The sequence below is a fragment of the Mauremys mutica genome, chromosome 16, assembly GCF_020497125.1.
Source record: "Mauremys mutica isolate MM-2020 ecotype Southern chromosome 16, ASM2049712v1, whole genome shotgun sequence".
Lineage (NCBI taxonomy): Eukaryota > Metazoa > Chordata > Testudines > Geoemydidae > Mauremys > Mauremys mutica.
The window spans coordinates 18623709-18634996 of NC_059087.1; the positions used below are offsets into that span (position 1 = coordinate 18623709).

The 11288-nt window shown below is 45.1% G+C and overlaps 1 long non-coding RNA gene across 1 annotated transcript in view; it reads right to left on the minus strand.

The window, feature by feature from the left end:
* Positions 1-9314, minus strand: part of LOC123350987 — a 109337-nt gene extending 100023 nt beyond the window's left edge. Inside the window, exons 1-2 of the long non-coding RNA XR_006573894.1 lie at positions 9233-9314; positions 5759-5830 (exon numbers count right to left, since the gene is read on the minus strand). This is a non-coding gene — a long non-coding RNA (uncharacterized LOC123350987). The remainder of the gene's footprint in view (positions 1-5758; positions 5831-9232) is intronic.
* Between the last annotated feature and the right edge of the window lie 1974 nt (positions 9315-11288).

Below are 11288 nucleotides of genomic sequence, written 5' to 3' on the forward strand. Positions count from 1 at the left end.
AGGGTTAGTGCAGATAATTACAAGCCAGTGCTCCTGGGGTCTATTTCTGGCCCTGCTACTGACTTGCTATGTGAACTTGGGCAAGTTGCTTAAAAATTAAATTTTAAAAAATGAAAATGGAGATCAATAAAATAAAATTGGACTGTGCCCTTCTTTGCTTCTTTATGATGGATAAAGAAGACTGAAAGTTTTGCTGAAATTTTGCTTTCTGGATACAAAACTTGTATTTGTAACTACAGAGGAATAGTTAAAGCAGTACAAGGTCTCTAGTGTTCACACAGTTATATTGGTAAAAAGGTGCTTTACACTGGTATAGCTATTACCCTAGGGAAAGGGGAGTAAGTTATACTAAGACAAGTACCTGGTATAGCTGCATCCACACTAGGGGCTGTATGGGGTTAACTATATTGGTACAGAGTCACACCCCTAAACTGACAGTTATACCGGTACAAAAAACTGGGTGTAGATCAGGTTATAGAAGTATCAGGACTGTCAAGTCTTGTCTTTCCAGTATTTGCTGAAGGACTCCCTGGAGAACCAAAGTGGGAACTTTCTCAACTCAGAAGGGTGAGGCTGTTGAATCTTTTCTCTCAAGCCTTCGTCAGGAGTTTAATACTCAGGTGTTAACAAAACCAAAGATTTTTAAGTGCCCGACTAAAAAGTTCCTGAATTCTGGGCCTGATTCTCCTCATTTACTTCAGTGTAAGTCAGAAGCAGCACCTTGGAAGTCAACAGAGTTACAAGGTGAAACTGCTGTGGGTGAGTAGACGATTTTTGGATCCACTCTTCTGGTTTCAGAATCACATTTTCCAGGTTTACCATGTTATTTCTCCCCTCCTCTCTGTTGCTAGGGGAAACATTCACACAAGCTTCAGAGTAGCAGCCGTGTTAGTCTGTATCCGCAAAAAGAACAGGAGTACTTGTGGCACCTTAGAGACTAACAAATTTATTTCAGCATGAGCTTTCGTGAACTACAGCTCACTTCTTCACACAAGCAGCAACTGGGAGGACTGACTAAAGCCTTGATCCTGCAAAGGCTTATATACCTGAGTACCTTAACTCCTATGAGATTCCCATTAAGTTCAATGGGACTACCTACCCACATGAGTCTTTTCATAGCTCAGCCCCTACGGACTGATTATACAGGGAAAACACTGAAACTGACTACACAAAGCATTGTCACATACTCAAAGTACACTGAAGAAGAAGATAGGGGGAGTATTTTTTTTCTCTTTAGTTTGAGTGTTGTTAGGTAAAAATTTTACAGAAGGAAGGGTGATAAAGTTGATGATTCACGTTAACTTTAAAAAAAAAATCCCCCTTCTTATGCAAAGTCCTCTTGGTACATCCTGATTTTGTGAAGTAATCTCCAGCACATAAACTGTGCAGATATAGAATTTCAGCCAGGTCTATGTTACTTATCCTGCACAAAGGGTATCTAGTAAAATTAGAATGGGAGGCCCACAAACCCAGAGCTTGTCTAGTAGACACCTCCTCTAGCAGCAGTTTGAACTGGGCGGGCAAAAGTTCAGTCTGGCACAGGTCTGGGAGATGCCTTGACCCTGGGCTGAAGAAATGGCATTTTGCCTTCTAAATCTTTTTATATTTAGGAGCTGCTCCAACTGTTAGTGTGTCTGGTTAATCCTGTGATCTGGCTCTCTGGGGCCTTCCAAGAAGGGTCTGGAAAGAAAAGAACAACCAGGGCCCCTCTAAGTCTGGGGTAATATCGCATTACAATTGCAGCGCTGCTCCACAGCTCAGCAGTGACCAGGAAGAGCCCTCACCCACCAAATGCACATAATACAAATTTTTAATTAAAATGATTAAAAGAAACAGTAAGCAAACAAAAAAAAAGCAAATGCATTGGTCGAAAATACCTTGTGGGTGCAGGAATTACTGTCAGTGAGTCTAAGAAGATCATAGTTATGAGATTTCCTGAAGGTTTTGACCAAGGTTTTAAAAAATGATTAGTGATTTTGGATGCCTCATTATTTAGATGTCCAGTTTAGTCTTTAACAACCAGCCCCCAAATCCAAATTAATGTTAATATTGGGGCACTCGTAATGAAGAAGGTAACTTTTATTTAGATTATAAAATCTTTGGGGCAGGGACTGCCTTTTCATTCTGTGTGTATACAGTCCCCAGCACAACGGGGCCCCAATCCCTTGGTGCTTCTCAGCGCTAACTAACTGCAATACAAATAGGAAACAACAATGGCAACAACTTAAAAATTATAACATCCTAGCCCCACACCTGATCCTCCGAGCAAGTCTGGCAAAGGCATCACCATCATTTGGATTTTAGGAGACGTTCAGTTATGAACTGGGTGAAACCTTGTTATGGGTTGAATTAAAACTTCATTGAGATTGAGTATGAATGCACCCTTCGATTAATGTAAATCTCAGGATGAGTTAATGAGAAGCCCCCACTGAAGACAAAAAGAGGATTGTGAACCCGCCCAGGAGTTTGGACTGCCTGGGTAAAGGGCTTTTGCTGAGTATTGTTTGGGGAGCGGGGGTGTAAGCAGAACACACACAAACTGAGAACACACAGAAATGGAGAACAGACTAGGGCAGAGAGAGAAGCAGAGGCAAAAAACCCAAACAAACAAAATAAAAAAGGCAAGAAATCCCAGACTAGCCTGTGAGCACTGTTACCCTGGAAAAAAACTAGGGAGAGAGCTTTTGGGTCTCGCATGGCATTGGCTAAAGAGGTTTGGGGCTGGAAGCCAAGAAACTGCTTCTCTTGGTTCTTGGTTCCTTCTGCATTTGAGAACCAAAACTTTATACTGTACATTCCTTGGAAATAAACAAGATTGCATCAAATAAAATACCAGACTCCATCAATTTCTACTTCCAACTGGAACATCACCAGGGCTCCAAAATTTGACTAGCTGCTCGGGTCAAAAGGGGGCAACAATTCTCTTTGACCTTGCTTGTGACCCTTGCAAGTTCACTTTCTGCAAACATTCAAATGATTGAGGTCTACTAGTATGATCTGTTGTGGAAAGCACATCTCAAAGCCATCTGCATGAGTATTCACAGAAACCAAATACTAAATTAACACACCAGAATGTTGTTTGTGTGCTCATCCTGTCAGCCAACACCACCAATCATGTGACTTGCCTGGCCAATCATAACCAATCAACACAGCTTGAATAGCAGTTATTGGCTATAAGGAATTGCTCACAATCAATTCATAATGTTAAAAAATATTGCATGGAAACTAGCTACTTTTGAATAATGAATAAAGTCAAGGAGAACACAATCAGCTCCCAGATAGCTTCCTGCTCATGGAGTTATCACTTGTCACGAGCTACACTTGTCAGGTAAATTAGCTCTTGTGAATTTTTCCACATCGCTAGAACCGCTGCCCACTGCTTTCCATCACCAATGGGCTGCCATTATTTACAGTCATTTTTCTGACCATAACTGGGCTTTTGAGTCCAACAGAAGAAAGTGTTAGCCCCACCAGCCATAGCTCTTTGTCCTCGAGACCTGTGTACATCTGGCTGCAGTTCTCTCCTGACCTTACCATCATCAACCTGTCACCCAACCAAGTGCCTGCAGATGTTTCCCAGCTGCATGAGAGAATGCAGTTATGACTTTCAGTTTTGCTGCTAATGACCCTTGGAAGGTTTCCCTTGAAGGAAAATAGTTCAGACCTGCTCCACCTAAATGCTAATGTGAAGGATGGGGCATAATTTATGTCCCCCTTTCACAGCCCTGCCCTTCCACATGAAATGAGAGGAACTCCCACATGTGATGAGCGAGATGTGGGATCCAAATCACATCTTGGGCATGGACAGTTTCTGCAAAGTGAAAATATTTCCAGTATTCACCTTGGGACGATGAGATGAGCAGTCACCAAACTGCTTGTTTCCATATGCACCGGAGTGCATGCCAAGGTACAAGCATCCCATACAGTAAATTGCACTTCAAGTTCATCAGACCAGGGACATGGTGTTGGCTTGCAATCATTCCAGAGTAACGCAGCAATGAATTAATTATCTTGATGGTGAGGAAATCGAGAGTGCCACAGCCAATAGTAGCTGGGAGATGGTTCGATTGTATGTGAAGTACTATTATAGAGCATGGATATTAGTTCCATCACCTCTAATATCACTGCAGAAATTTATCCATCCAATATAAACCTAATTTTAAAGTCACTGGCACAGACTCTCAGGGTATGCCTACACTAGAAACGCTACAGCGGCACAGCTGCAGCTCTGCCACTGTAGAGCTGTAGCATAGACATTTACTGCAACAATGGGAGGGTTTGCTATAATAAATCCACCTGTCCAAGAGGTGATAGCTAGGTCAACAGAAGAAATCTTCTGTTGACTTAGTGGTGTCTAAACCGGGGCTTAGGTTGGCTTAATTACATTGCACAGAGTGTGAAATTTTTCACAGTCCTGAGCGATGTAGTTAAGCCAACCTAACTTTGTAGTGTAGACCAGCCCTCAGTTAAATTAAGTCATGTGCAGAGCTAGGAGCAGAACCCAAAACTTGGGATTTGCAGCATCATGTTCTAAGCACAACACCATATTCCCCCCTATTGGGTGAACCTGCTGGGTCCAGAGAGAAAGGTGCATTATGAGGAGGTGCAAACAGGTGCTTTATTGGGAATTTATTAGACACTGAATCACCCAGGATTGTCCTCTGGCAGAAATTGGATCCCTTGGTGGCTGGGCCACTGGTCAAATCCTGTAAGGATTTGATGTTCCAAAACAGTTTGATCAGTTCCCATGAAACTTGTACCACACTAGGGACTAAGAGAAAAACGCAGGGAGGGGAAATGAAAGGAAGGAATGAGAAGGCAAAACAGACAAAGGATGAGAAAGCAACAGGATGGAGGAGATGGAATGGCAAGTAGGTGCCCTCCCTTGTCCCTCATTGCCAAGGGCAACCCTCTTACCATCCTCAGGGGCTGGTGAGCAGCCACTTCCTCACCATGCCAGTGATGGCAGGTTAATTCCAGAATTAGCAAAACCAAGGAAGATTCCCACCAGTCTCCCTAGTCACCATTTCAGACTATGGCAGCATCCTGGAGAGAGATGCTCTTCTCTGCACCACTGGGAGCCCTGGGCCTCGCATGGCTTCACCTCACATTCATTTCCCACATCCACAAAGCCCCCATGATCCCATCGATTTACCCCCACTCACAAAGACATTGCTCCTCTGGACCGGCGCTGGACTTGCTTTAGACCTTTGTTTGCCACATTGGCAAATACAAACCTTCAAAGAAACAGCCAGCAACTAAGTGCCTTTGGGGTGGGGGAATGGTTTATGCCCAGTGCAAATCTAAACCAGAGAGCAGTCCCCATATAACAGCATCCCATATAACGGAGTCCTGTGCATGGGAATTCTCTACGGAACCAGAATTAAAGAACCAAGGAAAAGAAGCAGAGGTAAAAAAAAAAAGCAGGGGCAGGAGTGCCCTGACCTTTCAAACACAACAAAAGCCATTGATATTCAAGGTCTGTTGAAGAAGCCCAGAACTCACAAAGAGATTCTTAATGCAGCCTTCACCATAATCACATAATCCAATAATCCACAGTTAAATCAAAATGCCTTTGTCCCTACAAATATACAATATATAGTGTAATGTATATAATAACGTACATGCAGTACCCTGGGGAGGCAGAAAGTTGTTTTTTTTTTTAAATCTTTCCAGCTGCCCATCTAGGTATTTGTAGAACACCCATCCCTGCGGTAACTTCACAACCACTCAAGAGATTTTTTTAAATGGTTCTAACCTGACACTTTATCTTTCGGCTGCCTCCATGCTCCAGTGTGTGGATCCGGTTACACGAGGCAAGAACAGTGTTCTAGGACGAAAGAGGGAGAAAAAAAAGTTGGTTCAAAGGTAACTGAGTGCTCCCCACCATGCAGGCCTGACTGCTGAAGGCATCCTGCATGGATGACTTTGAAGTGCTAGTTTACTTCTTAGGTCAGGATTAGGATTACAGGCAGTACTAAAACTCACAGGCCCTTAGAGAAGCAAAAGTATTTAATGATACCTGCACCCCATCCTCTTTATCCACACAGTGCACTACGTCATCCTAACTCACTGCAGGTGTGACCCAGGAGTACTTCCTCAAGAGGGTATCTGAGCTAGCAATTAGAGATGAACCCCACCAAAACTCCAGATCTGATCCTGCGTACACTGCCTTTGGGAAAGCTCTGATCCAAATCCAAACATTGACAGTTCAGTCCTTCTGTAATGGGACAAACTGGATCCCTGCATCCGAACCCTGTATTCAGGGAAAATGCAGACCCTACATTTGTGGTTTGGGCCCTAGAAAGGTCACAGCCTCAGCTTGTGCCAACAATGATTTCTAGCCCAGTGCATCCATGTTCATAATATCTGCAAAATGAAGGCACTCGCACATGGTGCGGGGACGGTTAAGGAAGCCCAGGGAAAGCTGGCTTTTAGTGACATTTGGTTGGGGGAGTTTGGCTCTGTGCACTAACTGCAATATAAAGAGGGGGAATAGCTGCAGTGGAAACAGTCAAAGAGGTAACATAATGCCCAACCCCCCATGTGGAATAAAGCCAGAGGGGATCAGTGACTCCTTTAAATTCCCTGCCTTGTGCAATATGAAATCACTGTTGATGCAAAACACCAAGCAACTTGCTCTGGTTATTCAAGAAAATCCATATCCTTGATATGTAACATATATATACAGCTGAGCAGTATGCCTGTACACAATGTTTACCTTGATTGTAAAGCATGCTTCCAAAATGGGGAAACAGCAGAAATGGGGAGGAAATTATGAATTGCTGTACATGATTTTTTACATTGTGTGTTATCAGTTATTTATGTAGCAAGAGTCTCACAGAGTTAATGATAAATTCATGAGGTGTGTGCTTTTGATCACAAAGAGCTCCTCTTGCGTCTTCCTGCTTCCAGTTCACTATTCAGCTTCCAGAGCTGATTTTGTACCCCACACGGTAAACTGATGCTGTAGATAATAATGACTATTCAGCATCAGCTGCCTTTTTGACATGCCACATTCAGGTCATGAATTGAAATCTGGAAAAAAATCAGAATTTGGGATTCTCCGGTAATAGGAATTGTGGAGTGGGATTTAAAACTCCCTCTGTTGTGTGGAAGGGGGCTTCTCAGCCAGTTGACTCCAAACCCAAGAGGCTCCGTGATAGAAACATGTAACTGAATTGTCCCATTGTCACAAATAGCTCAGTGAAAGTATTGTGCTTATTGTTCGCTTGGGTGAGGTGATGGTTTAGATTCACACCTTAGAGGCTGTGAACTTTAGGGAAGAAGAAATGGAAGGAAGGAAACAGAGCATGTGGGTTTAAGTGGTACAGTGGGTTAGTGGAAGGTTTAAGTCACAAATGACAGGAGCTGAGCAAGCTTTACATAACTTCCTTTTGGCTGTTTGTCACACCAGAGCTTCAGGGAGGCGGACAGCCCATGTCTAGGAGAAACTCAAGGCTGGACTATTAGGGGGATGTAGCCAGGACTGAGCCATATGCAGAACTAGTATGGGGACAATAGAGATGCTGCTGGCAAGGCATGAGATGCAGCAACAGAACTGCTCCATGGCTGGGGCCGCTGGGATGCCGCAGGTCAGAATGGACGGGCTTTGGCAAAGCTGGACGTGTGGGCCCAGGACTGAACAAAAAGGGGTGCTGCATTTCCGTACTGAGGTGTCCCAGAGGAACAGTGGTGAGGGGCGACATGCAGCAAGAACCGTCTCCAAACCCTGCCTGACACTTGCCCATGGCATTTAGCCCCTTCTAGACATGTTTAAATAACAGCCCACTCCCCTCTCCCTACCTCACCCATCCAAGCTGTGTCCTTCCTTCCCTACATCTCTATGACCCAGCCTTCCCTTTCTACCCTTGCAGCTAAAACTCTTGTCCAGGCCCTCATTATGTCCTCCGATTACCACAACTTACTGCTCTGCAGCCTCCCCAACACCCACATCTCCCTTTTGTGGTCTATACAGAACTCTGCTGCCAAGAGAACACAACATAAACACACACTTTGAAGGGCTGCATACTGGCACCTCCTCCCCCACTGCACCCAGTTCTTGTCACCACCTTCCAAACCCTACACAACTCCCCTCTGCTCATCCAGTCTTGCCTCCTTCTCCTCTGCCGCTGATCTCGGTCCCAGCCGTCCGTTTGTCAGCTCTTCTCACGTGTAGCTCTCCTGCCACAGTGCCCACACGCCCTTCCCATGCTCATCTGCAAGACCGCTGCTCTCTCCACATTCACGTCCCACCTCCCCAAAGACCAACTGCTGTGCAATATCTATGGGAAACCAGGTGGCCGACAATAGCAAGTGCAAGGGGAGATTGTGAATAGTTTAGATACACGCTGTTGAACCACAACATAACCATTGTGACGGCACTGACGCCACCTGTGATTTTTATCAAGAGCCTTGCAATATTTAGGGGTTTTCATAGAGCCCCAGCTTCTGAAGGCATGGGATTAAGTGAAAATTTCAGCTTCCTTTAAAAAAAAAAAAATCAAGAAATGAAGTTTCTATCCCTTATGTTTGGGGGGAAAAGCTTGAAAATGTGGCCTGAGCTCAGAGACAAAACAGCCACTAAAAAGAACCCAAAATTTGTTACTGATTTTTTAAAAAGCTGAGCTTTAATCCAATCTCATGATTTTTGAATATGTAGTGTTGGTAACACTGTTGTGGTGATGTAACCCTATTGCCTCCTCAACCTCTCTGGGTTTGTGTTGTACCCTTTGCCCCTGCCCGCGGTCTGTCTGTCTGTCTCCTGGGGGTAGCAAGATACCCAGTGCATTGTGGTCACTACTGGAAATGAATAACACTAACGAGAGGAAGATGAGATCAGCTCTAATGCGAGGGACTAGCTGCACATGAACCATCATTGCATGGGCGCCAGAGCCTCAACAGTCAGCCCAGACTGGCTACTGCAATAGAAAGAGATGCCCTCAGGAATGGGCTCGCAGCTGGTGCTGTACCCTACTGGCCAGCAGGTAACGAGGGAGAGGAGATGGGGCTGTAGGAGCATATGGGGGCCCCGTATTCCCCTTTCACTCCTGACCGGACCCCGGAGCTGGGGAAATGGAGGGAAAACAACCCTCCCTCAGCTATTTGGAATCTTCCAGCATTTCCAGAAATGGCCTTGGGGGAGGGCAAAGGGGAGTGTACGAACACGCCAGCTCCTCAGGAAAGGGGGAGAAACCCGGAGGGAGACCTGGGAGGAGGTCAGGAGACTCACCGGCTGGAAGGGAAGGGAGGTGCAGCTACAAAATGGCCACCTCAGGGGTGCAGCGGTTTGGCTCTGCCATATTTAAAGAACCAGCCCCAGAAAGGAATGCTGGGAAAAGAGAAGGTTCTATAAGAAGGGAACCCTATGGTGGGGGAGGGGTCAGGCTGTCACAGAGGAAGAGGCTCTTTCTGGGGCTTGTAGACCACTGTTATATCACAGGGTGGGCAGTTTCCCAAACTGATTCACCCCCCTCTCATTTCAAATAGGTGTAAGGGGAGGAAAGGAAGGTGTTGCAGCTAACGCACAGGACTGAGCCAGGAGTTCTGAGCCTGGCTCTGCTGTGTGAAACTTAAACCTCAGTGTCTGCTTCCCCATCGATGGACTGTGATCATGACAGTTTCTTGCCTCACAGAGATGCAGCGAGATTTAGCTAACTAGGGTCAGATTTTCATGTGCTCAGCCCTTACATTGGAGACCAGCACTGAATGCCTGGGGCTCTTTGGAAAATCTAGCCCTTAGAGTTTGTAAAGTGCTTTGCAGTCCTGGGCTGCTACAGAATGGCAGAATAACCTCGATTTCCTGTGCACATCTCTAGGCAACAGGACTATGTTATATAGGGACTGCATATGGAGAGACATTATGCAAAGTGACTCCTTTCTCTGGGTCCCCCTGTGCTCCTTGTCTGCCTACTAGACTACAAACTCCACAGCACAGGCGCTGCCTGCACAGCACCTAGCACTTCAAAAATAAGCAGAGGAGTGAGTGTGAAAGAGAGCAGAGGGGGTGTGCCATGCACACTTATGCACCCTACCCCCACTGCAGTCATCAAGGAACTCCCCGCTGGAACTGCTTAATGCAGGTTAATGTGGCTTTTGGTTGGAGAATGCAGGGATCTCTGCTGCGCTGTGTACCTCCCGCCAAGAAGGGAGAGGAGATAAAAGGCAAAAGAAGGGGCAGGAAACAGAATGAGAAATTAAGTTCTGCTTCATCCCCCCCAGCAGGTTTAAAAATAAACCACAGGGTGACAAGGACACTCCTTGTACTACAAACTCGCAGCAAATTAGGCTCCTTAGGCCCGTGCCCCTCTCAACCCCTCCCCTCAACCCTGGTAAACAGGGAACAAGATTTCCTGAGCTGTCCCGTGGAGGCTGAATGCTGTAGGAGGGAGTAACAAAGCCTGGGAAGGCTCCTCCAATGCACAGAGAAGGTAATCACAGGTGATAATGAAGAGAGGAAGTGTTTCCTGTCAATAATACCAATAGAGGCCTTTCATAGGGTCTCTTCAGATTCACTCCACTGCTGTGCTAGGGTTCCTCTGGAGCTGACAAACAGCAGTGTGGTCTGAAAAAATAAGCACCAGGCTGAGAATCAAGAGGCTGGCATCCTGAACATGACATCTACCACTGACTTGCTGTCTGACCTTGGAGGAAAACTTGATCACTCAGCCTCAGTTTTCCCCATCTGCAAAATGGGCATAATAATGCTTACTCATCCACATCTCAGAGTGTAAGGGTTAACTCATTAGTGCAATAAGTATATTATTATTCTCTATGGAAGCAGCAAATGACAAGCCACTATGTGATCAGAAGGGTGAGATGAGCATGACTTCAGAGACACAGAAATATAGATTTCTTTGCAGCTTTGCAAGATAAAGGCAAGAGTAAATACCCCAGCTCACAGGGGCAAGTTCATCAGTGTTCACCAGAAGTAAAGATTCCTAGGGAGAAAACATCAAGCTCACCTCCAAGATTTGTTATACACGTGCAAAGTTCACAAACCAACCATGAGTCAGGACGAGAAACAGAAGGTCCTGCAGAAATTTTGTACTATTTTTACAAAATGCATTAAATTTTGCAACATGCTTAATTGTCAAAGCAGAATTTTGACTGAGGGGAAAGAATTTCAATTAGCTGCAAAGACTGCAGAAATATGTGCACTCATGTTCAGTTTTGCATAGTTCTAATCCCTGTGGATCTGTAAAGATGCTTTTAAATTCCTACACCCATTTGAACTTGTTCCAGTAGCCGACATCTTACAATTAAGATTCCAACTCAGTGGTTCTCAA